This window comes from Vicugna pacos, chromosome 19 (genome assembly GCF_048564905.1).
Source record: "Vicugna pacos chromosome 19, VicPac4, whole genome shotgun sequence".
In the NCBI taxonomy this organism is placed as follows: Eukaryota; Metazoa; Chordata; class Mammalia; order Artiodactyla; family Camelidae; genus Vicugna; species Vicugna pacos.
Window position 1 is genome coordinate 7,074,577 of NC_133005.1, and position 15,999 is coordinate 7,090,575.

General features: G+C 38.7%; 1 protein-coding gene across 3 annotated transcripts in view; it reads right to left on the minus strand.

Moving 5' to 3' along the window:
* MACROD2 (mono-ADP ribosylhydrolase 2) overlaps positions 1-15,999 on the minus strand; it is a 1,889,921-nt gene that overhangs the window by 999,148 nt on the left and 874,774 nt on the right. The gene's annotated exons all lie outside the window — the stretch shown is intronic.

Below are 15,999 nucleotides of genomic sequence, written 5' to 3' on the forward strand. Positions count from 1 at the left end.
TTCAGGACCATGTACATAAAGATTTACTGAGTATGTAAAATATATGTAAAGCACTGAATACACTGAAAGTATTGTAGTGGTGCTAATCATTATACAGTCATCTTACACAGATTCAACTCTATGCATAGGGAGGGAGGAAAAGGAAGAGTCAAGGGAAAGTGGGGAGGAATGAGGGAGGAAAGGTGTGGCAGACTATTTTCTGAAGATGGCTGCAGTAACAGCTTCCCACCTACATGCTCTTCTGCCATGTGACCTTCCTCAAGAGGAGAAGACTTTCTCTACCATCCTTTTTTATTATTTATTTCTTTTTTTAATTGAAGTATAATCAGTTTACAATATTGTATCAATTTCTGGTGTACAGAATAATGTGTCACTCATACATGTACATCCATATGTTTGTTTTCATATTCTTTTTCATTATAGGTTACTACAAGGTATTGAATATAGTTCCCTGTGCTACAGAGAAGAAACTTGTTGTTTATTTATTTTATGTATAGTAGTTAGTATCTGCAAATCTTCCCCATCCCCTGGTAACCATAGTTTTGTTTTCTATATCTGAGTTTGTTTCTGTTCTGTAAATAAGTTCATTTATATCTTTTTTTTAGATTCGACACATAAGTGATATCATCTGGTGTTTTTCTCTCTCTCTCTTCCTAGCTTGCTTCACTTAGAATGATGATCTTCAGGTCCACCGTGTTGCTGCAAATGGCATTATTTTATTCTTTTTTATGGCTGAGTAGTATTCCATTGTGTATATACACCAAAACTTCTTTATCCAGTCACCATTAAGATTGTTTCCAAGTCTTGGCTAATAAATAGCGCTGCTATGAACATTAGGGTCCATATATCTTTTTGAATTTGAATTCCCTCTGGATATATACCCAAGAGTGGGATTGCTGGATCATATGCTAAGTCTATTTTTAGTTTTTTAAGGTATCTCCAAACTGTTTTCCATAATGGCTGCACCAAAATATCTTCCCAACAACAGTGTAGAAGGGCTCCCTTTTCTCCATACCCTCTCCAGCATTTATCATTTGTGGACTTCTGAATGATGGACATTTTGACTAATGTGAGGTGATGCCTTGTTGTAGTTTTGATTTGCATTTCTCTGATAATTAGTAATATTGAGCATTTTTGTGTGTGCCTATTGGCCATTTGTATGTTTTCATTGGAGAAATGTTTGTTTAGGTCTTCTCATTTTTAGACTGGGTGTTTGTTTTTTTGTTACTAAGTTGTATAAGTTGTTTATATATTCTGGAGATTAAGCTCTTGTCAGTCACATCATCTGCAAATATTTTCTCTCATTCTGTAGATTGCCTTTTTGTTCTGTTTATAATTTCCTTTGTTGTATAGAAGCTTGTAAGTTTAATTAGGTCTTATTTGTCTATTCTTGCTTTTGTTTCTATTGCCTGGGTAGGCCTCCCTAGACTGTTTTCTTCCAGAAGGTTTATAATGTCTTGTCTTATGCATAAGTCTTTAAGCCATTTTGAGTTTATATTTGTGTATGGTGTGAGGGAGTGTCCTAACTTCATTGGTTTACATGAGGCTGTCCAGCTTTCCCAACACCACTTGCTGAAGAGACTGTCTTTTCTCCAGTGTATAGTCTTGCCTCCTTTGTCAAAGACAAATTGACTGTAAATGTGTGGGTTTATTTCTGGGCTCTCTATTCTATTCCATTGATCCATACATCAGTTTTTGTGCCAATACCATGCTGTTTTGATTACCATAGCTCTGTATTGTCAGAAGTCTAGGGGGATTATTCCTCCAGCTTCATTCTTTTTCTTCACTATCGCTTTGGCAATTCTGGATCTTTTGTGATTCCATATATATTTTAGGATTATTTGTTTTAATTCAGTTTTAAAAAAGTCCTTGGTAATTTGATAGAGAATGGCATTAAATCTGTAGATTGCTTTGGATAGTATGGCTATTTTAACAATATTAATTCTTCCAATTCAAGAGCATGGGATATCTTTCCATTTCTTTAAATCATTTTTAATTTCCTTAGTCAATGTTTTGTAGTTCAATGCATAAGTTTTTCACCTCCTTTGTCAGGTTTATTTCTAGATTTTTAATGTGATTTTAAAAGGGATTATTTCTTTACCTTCCTTTTCTGATATTTCATTGTTAGTGTAAACAAATGCAACACATTTCTGCCTGTTAATCTTGTATCCTGCTACCTTGCCAAAGTGTTTTATCAGCTTTAGTAGTTTTTGTGTGGAGGCTTTAGGGTTTTCTAAATATAATATCATGCCATCCACATATAGTGACAATTTTACCTCTTCTCTTCCAATTTGGATCATTTTATTTCTTTTTCTTGTCTAATTGCTATGGCTAGGATTTCCAATACCATATTGAATAGAAGTGGTGAGAGTGAGCATCCTTGTCTTGTTCCAGACTTTAGAGGTAAGACTTTCAACTTTTCCCATTGAATATTATGTTGGCTGTGGGTTTGTCATAAATAGCTGTTATTATGTTGAGATATGGTCCCTCTATTCTAACTTTGGTAAGAGTTCCTATCATAATGAATTTTTGAATTTTATCAGGTGCTTTTTCTGCAACTACTAAGATGATGATGTGATTTTTGTCCTTTCTTTTGTTGATGTGGTGTATCACATTGACTGGTTTGCATATGCTGAATAGTCCTGCATCTCTGGGATGAATACAACATGATCATACTGTATGATCTTTTTTATGTGTTGTTGGATTCTGCTAGCTAATTTTTTGTTGAGAATTTTTTGCATCTATATTCATCAACAATATTGCCTTGCAATTTTATTTTTTGGTAGTATCTTTCTCTGGCTTTGGTATCAGGGTGATGGTGGCTTCATAGAATGAGTTTGGGAGCATTTCTCCTTTTCACTTTTTTGGAAGAGTTTGAGAAAGATTGGTATAAGTTCTTCTTTGTATGTTTGGTAGAATTCCCCAGTGAAGCCATTTGGTCCTGAACTTTTGTTTGTAGGGAGGGTTTTTTGGTTTTTTTGGGGTTTTGTTTGTTTGTTTTTGGAGGGGTTATTGATTCTATTCCATTTCTAGTGATCAGTCTGTTCAGATTATCTATTTCTTGTTGACTCAGTTTTGGTGAGCTGTATGTTTCTAGAAACCTGTCCATTTCTTCTACATTGTCCAGTTTGTTGTTGTATAGTTGTTCCTCTACCCTCTTAAATCTAGGTGGGCCACATGATTGCTTTGACCAGTAGAATTCAATAGATAGGACACCATGACAGTTCTACCCACAGCCCTTAGCTAGCCTAGCAGTTTCTGCTTCCTGCCTCTTGGAAAGTTCACTATAGGCAAAACCAGATGCCACATAAGAAGTCCTGTTATCTTGGGACTGACATTCTGGGAGGAAGTCCAATGTAGCCATGTGAAGAGGTTGTGTGGAGAGATTGTTCCAGTCACTCCAGAAATGTGAGGGAAAGTACCATCTTATACTTACAGCTCAGTCAAGCCTTCAGATGACTCCAGCCTCAGCAGCCATTTAACTGCAATTGCATGAGAGACCTGGAGTGAGAACAGTCCTTCTCAGCCCAGGAAACCCACAGAAATGTGAGATATGATGATAAATTATTTTAAGTCCCTAGGTTCAAGAGGGACTTATTAGATAGTAATAGATATTTGGAATAAAGGGAAAAAGAGTAATAGAGAAAAAATTAAGTAATTTAGGGATTTTACTGCCATTTTGCCTATTAACGCCAGGTGGAGTCTGCCACTCAGTTTGCATGGGCTGGGAGAGCTGGATCAACTGTTCCAGTGGTACTTAGTCTCTATGTACCTTTCATACTGTGAGCATCTCATACTATATTAAGAGTGATCTAAGAGTGTTTAAAGATTCTGGTTCCTCATGAAACATGGCTATGAATAAAACTCATTCATTTTATCTGGTTATCAAAAAAAGAAACAGCCTCCCTTACACTGGAGGGAAAAACTGGCTTCGCCAACCTTGGAGAAATGTAGGTCTTTAATACTGAGCCTCCCAGAGGGTTTTCATGGTTAATTTTGACTTAAAATGTTTTTTGACTTATAGGCTGACTTTAGAACCTAATAACTGTATATAGTATCTATTGTGACAGTGAGATTATTGATGACGATGATGATGATGATGAAGGAGGCGATGGACACAGACTGCATGTCGACCAAATGGTGAATTTAGTTTAAAAACAGTCTCTTGTTACCTCTTGGAGATGTAAATATTAATGGTTACTAACTGAGTCATAATTATTTATGTTTAAGACATTTCTGTGTTTCCAGTGAATAAAGTTATCATTTCATTCTTGGAGGGCCTGTCACCCAAAATGAAAGAAACTGATTCTCATTCAGCTGAATCTCATATAAGTGAATAAGATTCTTTAAGTCTTCAAAAATAAAAGGTGCAGATTCAAGTTAAAAGCAGCTTTTACCAGGCCAAATCCTTTCAAGTTTTCTTTAGGGGGAAAAAAAAAAATCAAAGGCACTAACATCCTAAGAAACTGTCCTCCACAGTCAATGATCATCAATGTCTTTATGTATTTTTCTTACTACCACAAGGAGACTCAACGTCTTGCTAAATTTTGTGGAAATATAAACTGGAGGTTCCTGTCTGCTCAACAGGGCTGTAAGCTCCTGTGTTTGTAAAATGGCTTATTTTCCTTCTGAGACTCTTGTTATGGTTGGCATGGCTGTAGGTAAAGCTACCTTCATGAAATCTCTGCTGAATGAATGCTTCTCTTTATATTAAGCTTTTAAATTGTTTTAATTTTATCATTATAAAAGTTTGTTGTTAAAACATATAGATATAGTTAAAACATATAGAACATATAGATAACAAAAAGTAGGCCATCAAGTCATTGATAATCCCCCAAACTCTGATACCACTGATATCAATAGCTTGGTATTTGTGGACCAGATACTTTTCTACTCCTGCAGAGATTATTATTACTTTTGTAAACTGGAGGTGTGTGATATAATTTTGTGATCTAATTTTCTGGCCAAATGAATAGCTCTAAGGTGATCTCTATTTGATTCTAGATTCCATTCTCCAATTCCTCTCTTTAGGTACCTTCATTCTTTGATATCACATATCTTCTAACAAAAGTCATTTCACAGCTCACATTGAATCAGACACTTAGTTCTTTTGAAAAGAGGTCAAATAATACATAGTCAATCCTAAAGCTGTCTCTACAGAAGTGAAAAAATAAACACAGTTTAGGACAATGAAAAAAGAAGGAGAATTTGAATACAAGGGCTAGAAGTAGCAGATATGAGAAGGCAACGGATGAGGGTGGCCTGCAGGTTAGCCAAATGGCAGGACTGGCAATATTTACCTGAGTCAGTGCTTTCTAAGCTGGAGTCCTCCACCAGTAGCAGCAGCATCACCTGAGAACTTTCTAGAAGCACAAAGTGTTAAACTCCCTCCAGACTTACCAGAATGGAAATCTTGGGAGTAAGGCTGAGAAATCTATCTGTTCACAAGCTTTCTTGCTCTAAGGCATCCTCAAGTTTGACTGCACTGCCCTACACCAATAGTTAGGAAAACCACAGTCCAGGCTGCATATTAGAATCCTTTCAGGGACTTTTACAACACACTGATGTTTGGATGCCCAAGTAATTTAGAGAATCCCCTGGGTTGGGAGCTGAACATCTTTATTTTTTTTACAAGTTTCCCAGATGATGCTAATAAAGAAAACTGTTAGTCTAACACAGGTATCAATCCAACAAATCAAAAAACAAATAGAGAAAGAACTTGGCTGAGAACTTTCGTATACTCAGCCATAGTAGTGGTATGATTGCATCATTTGCTTTATTTTACTTCACTGGGCCAACTTGTTAAAAAGAGATGAGAAATGCTTTGAAAGAGAACTTTAAAGTGTTACTCAAAAATAAGTATTATTATCAGTTAATACGTTCTTTGGCCTATAAGAAAGATTTTATACTCATGGTACCTCATGATTGCCATTAACACCTTACCTGCCCAGGACTTAGATATAGCTCAAAATGTACAAGTGCCAAAGGCCACCAAGAATAAAAGTAACAGTCCTGAACCTTTAATAAAACCAGGAAGTGTCACAGAACAACAGTATAAACAATAAGGCAACAGCGTGTATTTACCAAGAATTTTCATGCATGTCATCCTAATCACTGTGACCACTCTGTAGGGTAGAGGTGCTTTAACATTTGTTGGACAGTCATAATTATTATTTATTCATAATGAGAACCCTACATCATAGAAACCCTGAGTTTTGTTCAACATATTTTGTTTAAGAAGAGAAGAAATAAAATAGGCAAAGACTTCTCAAAGCACACTAGCTTAGAAGAAATTTAGATAGTTAAAAAACAAGCAACAGAATAGGCAAAAGTTTTTTTTAAAACAGAATATAATACTCGCTAATTATATAAGAAAAAATAATTTCATTGAAGTCCAATTTACGAAGAATTTCTGTTCGTCAAAAGTTAATGTTAAGAGAGTTAAAGAGCCAGTGACAGACTGGGAAATGATATTTACAGTCCACCTCCAGACATTGGACTCATAGCCAAAGTACAAAAGAATGACCACATCATTGAGAAAAAAATAAAAAGCAATCTTTTTTAAAAATTTGTGAAAGACTTGAAACATTCACAAAAAGAGGAGATCTGAATGACTGATAAGCATAGAAAAAAGTAACCAATCGCATTCTTCTCAAGGAAACCCAAAATAAAACCACAGTGAGATACCAGAACACTCCAACCGGAATGCCCAACATTCTACGTGCATGCCCCCCGCCCCACAACCCAACAGTTTAACTCTGGATATACACCCATGACAGGTGAACGTCACTGCTCACCAGAAGACAGCTTCAAGAATATTCTTAGCAGTTTTACTTACAATAATTAAATTGTGACTGTGGAAAAATCAAATGCTCATCAACAGAAGAATGGATAGATACATTCTGGCATATACATAAGACAGAATACTAAAAATTGTTTAAAGAAATGAACTGGCTGAATATGAAACAACAGAAATAAATTAAGGATGAGCAAGAGTCCAGATGCACCAGGAGTCCATTTATATGAAGTTCAAGAATAGGCAAATCTAGTGGATGGTGAAAGAGTTCAGAATAACGTTTGATTTGTATGGGAGGAGAGGATGAAATGCGAAGGCTGGTGGAGGAACACTCTGGGATGCTGGCCATAGGCTATGTCTTCACAGGAAGTGGTTACACAAGCTCACACAGATTAACATTAGTGCACTGTATGGCACGACGCAACTCGAAACTAAAATAAAGAAGACAAGTAAAGACATAATCCCCCTTAACAGGCAGCGTTTAAAATAATTTCACAAACAGCAGCTTTATTGTTTATGGAACTTGAAATCAGTTATCCAGAAAAGAAACCTCTTTAGGATTTTTTGGTCTCATCATTATTTACCCTATGAATAATATCTCTGGTTACTTTTCTCACGATCTTAATGAAAAAAATATAAAATAAATAAAAACACACATTTTCCATTTCCCTTGACTATTCCCATAAACATACTAAATCTGAAAAGAGGTCATATTCTTCAATCTCACCACAATTTCCTCTGGATTTCGGATGTTAAAATGTGTCTAAACAGGATAGTAACAGTCATGCCTACAGTTACTTTATAATGAGGAAGCAAACGGGGGCTCTTTTAAATGCTGAGTATGCACAATTTTACACTGGATAAAATTCATCAATTTTGTAATCAAGCTCTTAGTGTATATGTGTGTGTGTGTGTGTATTCACACACATTCATATATATATATAAAACATACATATTGAATGTTGAATATATAACTTTAAATATTGATGTTGCTGCTCTCGACTGCGACTGGTCAACACAGAAGAGGGTAGAACATTCTTCTCTTAAATTGACACCAGCTGCATCTTAACAATCACCATGTGCATTCTTATCTTGCTGGCGAATCAAAAGTAGACTCCTTAAAAGCAAACATCTGCTGCACATTTATAGTAATTTCTACATGAAAACAGGTTTATCAAAAACAACGTAAGCTTTGCCAACACTGAACATGTGCTTCCAGAAAGACGACCTTTCTGCCTCAATTGCACTATGATTTCTAACTCCATATCCCCCATACTTAAAAACAGAAAATCATAACATCTTTCATTTAAAGTGTCTCACAAAGATAGTTTTTCATTCTGTGCCTTTCTTCCCATACCTGTCGGAACACAGGTTCACCTCTTCAGAGGGCATAAGACACACTCAGCTTGGGAGAAAAGTGACACCAGGCCTGCTGTCTTTCCATTCTGAGTTGAGCGTGACTTTGGGAATTAACACTAAAGCACAGAATACTGGTTATGGAAGCCAGGCGGAGTGGGTTTAAGAGCTAAAAAATAAGAACTCAATAAATCAATAAACTGAATTATTTCCATTGTCCTTGCTGTTATTAATATTACTTACATAACAAGGCAGATAGTTCTCATTCAGAATCCAGGGGCACTGGCTGGCATGAATAAAGTCGAATAAACACACACTCTAGTCGGGTAAAATCAGAAGGAAATGGGAAAGGCTGAAATTCTAATTCCGAGTGTTTGCTATTCTAAACTACTCAGGGGGAGCCAATAATTTAATCAGAACAAATGCATCATGTCATTTGTACGTCACTGACATTTTTGAGGCTCCATTCCACTTCGAAACTCTGTTGTATACAGAAGAAAAAAAATCACCTATGTTCATTCATGCGGTTTGAATTTCTGCTGCATTTCCAGCTCTATATTGTTACAATGACGAACTTCTACCAAGGAGGTACCAAATAAACTCTAAATCACTGCTGGAAAGACAATACTTATCACACCATCTATGCCTTATGCAATTCATCTTCTGCTTCAAAGTCAGCGTTTGTCTGTAAGTTGTAAAAAGCCCAAAGAAAGTCCTTGAGTCTAGACTATTGTCAAATTGCTCTAAGATTCGGAGATCTTTCCCCTTCAGGGAACAAAAGAACACTTATTATGAATCCATGTGAATACTTCAAAAATTTTTTTCCACCTTCTTCCACGAAGAACTCTGAAAGCTACTTTCTAGTTTAGCAGGGAGAGGATCATGTATTCACATTTCCATCTTGAGCTTGTCACAGCATTTTTTGTGTTGTTTTCAAGAGTAATAAGGCCCATAAAATGTCAATCAAAACCCACCACCAGCAGGAAGAGTGTTGGAAGCTGTTACCTAATCAGCATGCCTGTTTCAGCACAACACAAGTGGCATTTTCCCTGTCAATTCTGAATTCACGACCGTAAGTCTCAGATTTCCTGTGCCTCTGGGTTGCCACAGAGCCGGGGCTGTGGCAGTGTGAGCAGCCTGAGTCAAACCCAAGTGTCCCACTGCCTGATGGAGGAATGAATCATTTCAGCCTCCCAGGTCTCCTTCCCCCCAGTAAGAGAATTACTGGGAGGAGGCGTGAAGGAAGGGCAGAGCCGGGGCACCTCTGACAGCTGCAGAAAAGACTGCAGAACTCTGAGCCCATACAAACACTCAGCTTTCTGACACTTACCCTCAGAGTGAGACTTGAATGCCAATGAAGTGCAGCTCAGCCTTCCCTCCCCGCTCACCCCAGCCTCACTTACTAGAAAGCCAGATGCCCACTGCCGTGTGCTCACAGCTTGTATCTTAGGGGAAAATACGAGTGGCACGGGCTTTCCATTTCATTTGTGAATTAACATAAGCCTAAGATATGATGGGCATTGAGTCCTGCACTATCCTACACACTTAAGGTGGAAAAGACATCTTGGACCAGCATGCTCTTATCTGTGATACATCTCCACCTTCTATTCTGCAGTTAAGATGTTAAATAACGGGTAGGGAAGCTTCTGAAGTTTCCTTACAGTTTTCTCTCCCAGGCTTCGGTTTTAGTGGTTTTGTGATTTGGGGGTTAGATTAAGGAATACTCCCCTAGTAGGTGATGATGTGGGGAGAAGGAAAACAAGTAAGTACGCAGGAAGCAGGGCACTGGTGAGGAGGGAGGGAGGAGGAGGAAGAGGGGGGAGTGGAGGAGGAGGAGGAAGACATAGAAGAAGAAAAGGAGATGGAGAAAGAAGTAGGGAAAGAAAAGAGGAGGAGAAAGACAAGAGGAAGAAGAGAGGAGGGAAGAGAAGAAAACAAAGGAAGGAAAGAAAGGAGAGGAGGAGGGAGGACAAGGCATCCTTTTTACAGATTTGTGTTTGCCTAGGGTTTCCAAGGATCTGTTATAATTTAACTGTTTTCCCCTCCCACATGGAACTTCAATTACTCGGAAGGTATCACAGAACTTCCTGAAATCTCATAATATTCTATGGAGAAAGATCCAAAGTAACCATTCCTGTCTGTCACACAAAATAAAAAAATTGCTTTGGAATACGATTCTGTGCCCGCCTCTTTGCCCCTGCGTGTGATTTCAATCATGACGCTTTCTTAATTACCTGAGTAACTGTCCACTTGTAGTGCTCATTTGCTTATACTCTTTATTAGGATTTTATTTTAAAAAGAAAACTTACTCAACTCTTATCTCAAAGGCATTATAACACTGAAATGAAAACAGAAGAAACAGACTTTTAATAGATGAATATTGATATTGATACACACACTGCACTTCACTGATTCTAAAGCACCATGTATCATGAGAGGTACTATTATTTTATGTACCACTAAAAAGGAAAGAAAAAAATTACTGCTCATTAAATTAAGACATAATATCAACTACAAGATGTGTCCCGATTTTCAGAGCTGGTTGTAACCTTACTCCAACCACAAGACAGCATCAGACAAAGCCAAATTGAGAGACATGATACAAAATAACTGAGCAGAACCCTTCAAGAGTGTCCATGTCATAAAAGACAAGCGAAGACTCAGAAATGGCTACAGACACTAACAAGAAATAACTAAATGCAAAGTGAGATCTGGGATAGGATCCTAGACCCAGAAGAAAAATAAATGAAGTTAGTGGAAACACTGGCAAAATTTGAATAAGGTCTGCAGTTTAGTTAATATTTTATTAATGTAAAAATTTTTGTTTTTGATAATCATCCTATGGTTTTCTAAGGTATGGACATTAGAGGAAGTGAAGTGAAAAAGACTTTATATTAAAAAAAAACTCTTGGAATTATTTTCTCAACTTTTCTGTAAATCTAAAATTAATTTAAAACAAAGCATATTAAAAATCTAAATAAAAGTGTATCTTGGGATCATTTAAAAACAGTAATTTAAGAATTTTTAAAAATTACAAGCCAGTTGTTCTAAATGTTCCTATATTTGAATAATTTGTTCATTACTGAGGAACAACACAGTGTAGTAGAAACTGCCCTGGAGTTCCAGCTTTGATTCTGACCAAATTCACAGGACACATCCTACAATTCCTCAGAATAATCACTCTGCTCATATTGCTTCAATCTGTAAAATGAGATTTTGGGACCAAGTGGTTCCTAAGAACCACCAAGGGCTATTACACTTCTAATATTCTCAGTATCCATGTTAATAACAAGGCAGAACATATCCAGAATGCTGCCTTTACCTCAAATCAGCAAAGTGGCCAAAGCAATTTATGTTTTTTTGAGAGGTTGCACGCATACCTACACACGTTGTCGCAAGCAGAGTTCTCTCTCTGAATAATGCGTGTCAAATAAGCTTCCTCGTGGTAAAAGCCACACCCGCTCTGTGACCACTGGTGCTTAATTTATCCTCAGCACATAAAGATGCCAGGTGCTATTAGTGTGAAATAAAACTCGGCAATTTTTAGTCAGACTAGCACTCTTCCAAACCACCCTCTCAGAAAAGGATTCAAGCAGGCAGGGATGTGAGCTGAGATACATCTTTTATTAGCTCTTCACTCTTGCCTGAGACCCGATTTCTAGTCTTCAATCTGTATCAATGGATGAAGAGAAGTCACTGAAACAGTGTGTGGGTGGAGCCACAGAAGGAGCCCCACCCCTCAAAGAGACAACCCTGCCAAGAAGATGCCTTTCCAGATTCTCTGTGGAATTCTACCCCCAGAAATAATGAGAAACCCTTGAATTCATTAGCAAAGGGGAGGTGATGAAAGGGCTTTTTAAGAGCCATAGTGAAAGGTAGGCTAAGAATTTACTTTTCTAATAAAAGTCTCTGTGGAAAAGGCATATAGTATGGGAGACGGATTGCAGCATATTAATCCTCCATATTAAAAAAGAATCCCCCCCCCCAAAAAAAACCCCAAAAAACCAAACCCTTCTTGGTCATTGTCAGCTGTGGCACACACACACACAAAGATGCTATCAAAGCTGACCAGGAAAGGGAATCTAGACCAAAACATGAAGTCATTATATTTAAAAGCAAGAGACAGAGCACCGACCCCACCCCCGGGAAAGTCTGGGAGCAGGACGGTGTGGGAACTTTCCAGGGAAGAAACTGCCACTTTCTCTCCTGATGATGCAATAAAACAATCACGGGAGTGGTGGATTCAACACGCTGTGAATAATGAAGGATGGGAAGTGGCTCCCGCAGAGGGCGTGGTGTGGAGGCCCGGAGGGCGTGGAGGGATCGGACTTCCTGATGTGGAAACCAAGGAGGCTGACTTCAGCCGACTCAGGAACCATGGGGAAAGCTTGGGTTGACCCCTGGTCTTCTGCTTCTGGGATTCCCGTGTTCTCAGTCTCTTTGGGAAGAATTCCTGACAGGAGGCACTCCCCTAGGTAGGACCAGGAAGATTTCCTATGAGTAACCGAGTAAGACAGTGACTTCTGAGTCCTTCTCACTGAAGGCGGGGCTGTCTAGACTGGTCTAGGCCTCAGGCTACCTCTTGTGGTGAGTCAGTTATTTCAAATGATTTTCTAGGAGTTGTGGCCTTATAGAGCCAAAGGCTCTATCTTATTTGGGGATTCCCTTTGTGAAAAAGGTCGTTGGAGCTGGACATCTCTGTGACACCGAAATTCAAGGCATTCAGTTCTCTTTGACTCTAGGCTGCGTATGCGTGCTAGGTCTTGGTTGGTTGTTCGGTGTATTGGGGGGCCAGAGGAAGGACACGGCATCAAGATGGTGGGAGGGAGGGCTGGGATGGGAAGGAGGAGCTGGCAGGAGAGGTGGAAGCAACTAAGGAGTCTAGGAGAATCACTGCTGAAAATTCCCATGAACTTTCCACCTGTGGACCGGGGTACCTGTTGCAAGCAAGCATCTGGATAAACAAAGATCCCTTGCAGGACAACTAGATCAGCCCCTGCATAAATTCAGCCTCAGTGTGGTGAGGCTTGAAATGAGGGCAAAGGGAGATATTGTGCAATGGCTCTTAGGTGTAGGCTCCAACAACCTGGGAACTTGTTAGAAATGCAAATTCTTGGGTCCCACCCAGGCATACCTTCTGTGAAATCTGAGGGTGGGGCCCAGCAATCTGTGTTTTCACAAGTCCTATAGGTAATTCTGATGCAGGTCTGTATTTGAGAACCACTACTGTTTAGAAGGAGCATGGAACATTTAGGAGGAATGAACTACTAGGCAAGTTGGAGATTTCTGGCTGGGAGTAGGCTGTGTACTGATTTAAGATGCTTAAAGGATAAGGTCTGGACATGGGGAACGTGCAAGAGTGGAACCTGGCTAATCGGCAGGTTTTTGAGAAACTCTAAGAGTGGATGTAGTGCCAAAGAAAACAACTGTGCTGTTGGTATAGAACTGAACCTGGATAGGACTGCCAGGGCTTGTTTTAAAAATGCAAATCTTGGTTTCCCAATTTAGACTAGAGCAGAATCTGCCAGTTCAATTCTTTGTCTTCTCATCCCCCTCACAAAACAGGACAGGAAGAAGGACTGTGAAGAGGAAGGAGGAAAAAAGAAATCCCATATTCCCTCTTTATTTGCGTGTCTAAAAATCTGGACATCTCCAGAAGCTATCCTGAGCCAGTGCCAAGAACCTCCCACTCTTAAAAGATATTTCTCATTATTTATATATCATCACATCATATTTATGACATCATGTGTAATCCTTTGCATCCTCTGTGTTCCTGTCCTGCTGGGAACTCGGAAATACAGAAGATGACACACCCATTAGCAATGTGTGAAAGTAGGTGTTCAGGTTCAATAAGAGAGGACACGGAGAAGTCTAGTTATTCCAAAGCAACCTTGTAGAATGCAGTTTAAAGGCGGGATGAGTCTTGGCAATGTGAGCAGTAGGTAAGAGTGAATGTCAGAATGTCAGAGTACGCTCAAATGAAAGCAAAAGAAGAATCAATTAAAGACATTAATTCAATTGAAACAGCAGCTGTGGAATTCAGTCTAGGCATGAGGGCAGACTCCACTGGAGATGTGAAGGATCCACCACCCTGCACTGTGGCCAGCTCTAGACCTGTGCTCTGTTTGGAAGCCTCCCATGTACACTACAGCCAAATGATTGTCTGACAGCCTTCACATTTAACAGACTAGCACGAGGCTTTTCATATCTAAATTCTACGTAATTGATCATTCAACTAGCTGCATACTGTATGTATGAGATTCATGAAGACTTTCAATCATTAATGTCCATTTATCAGCTGAAATTTTGTTTAGGATGTGACTTTTTTTTGAAATGTACAGTGAATAGGCTATTGCAGTGGTGGCAGTCATCATGGATCATAATAACATAAATTTGTCCCAAATAGTAAAAAAAAAAATTACTATTGATTATTAGGTACATATCACAATGAAATCACACACAATCAACTTTAAAAATAATAAAGATGGAGATGTCAAGTAGATGACAAATCCATTGGTCCAATGAGAAAAAGAAAACAATTTCTGTTTCAATGGAGAACCATAGCTGGAGAAGGGCTCTCCATCCTGGTGGTGCTGTTGCCCAGTCAAGGGATGGAAAATGCCTGGCACATTCCATCCTCCTGCCCCTCTCCAGCCTGGGGCAGGCGTCCCTATCAGAGTCTGGATTTCTCCCTGCTGAGCACAGACTCAGCCTCAGAGCCCCCCACAGCCAGCAGACACTGCCGATCGTGCAGAGAGGCTAGTTCACCATCCATGATGGGCCTGGGTTGGGAGCGTTCCTTCTGCTTCCAGCTCTGCCTCTCACTGCCTTGCTGAGGAAGCCTCTGCTGTCCAATGTCCCAAAGGACACCTGCTCCAATTAGTATTTACTCTTATAATCCCAGAATAGAGCAAGAGGTAATGATATGAAATGCATATTTTATTTCCATCTCCCTTTCACTATTTTATATACACAAATGTATTTCCAATTTCAACCAAGAGTAGGGGAGGAATCAATGATTTTGAAACTGTTAAAAAACAAAAGTCTGCAGTTATAAAAATGAATAATAATGCATGTATAGATCACATAAGTATATCCCCAAATGTGGGGCATTTGGAAGTGGTACATGGTAAGTACTTCATAAATTTTTAAAAGTTAAATTTTTTGTTTATAAATCACAGCAATTATGTATTTTTAATGCATAATGTAAAAATATAACAACATCAAACCTCTGAATTCATGAGTATCATTGCTTATGTGAAAGATAAGGAAAAGCAAAGAAAAATTAAATTAGCTTAGAGGAAAAGATTAAGTAAATAACAGTGCAGTCAGCAAAAACCTTTTAGGTGACATGTGACTGGCTGCAGTCTGAGAAGAACTGTTATATAAACTGGATGAGTGCAATGAGTTTCACCCAATTTCACTGCTGATTTACTACACCTTAAGGAAAACATGGCCAGTGCCCAACAACTTGGCTCTAACATTCCCAACTGCCCCCCCTCAATTAAATGGGGAGTTACCCTTGCTGTCTAACAATTGCACTGCACTAAAATTTTATGATTTAAAAACAACTAACTTGTGAACTTTGCTAAGACTCAAGAGGTAGAAAAGCCAAGCCTTTATCTGACCCACAATCTACAATTAACGTGATTATGTCCTCAGTCAGAGCTAACTAGTGTCACCCACAATTAACTTTCCCAGATAGTTTTTCAATTAGCACAAACTGTCCAAACTATGAAAAAACAACAGCACGAGGTGGTGTGGTAACAGGACAGCTTCTGAGAATACTCATTTGCTCTGACAATGGACACCAATCACAGAATCCTAGGGAACAAAAATTCCATTCC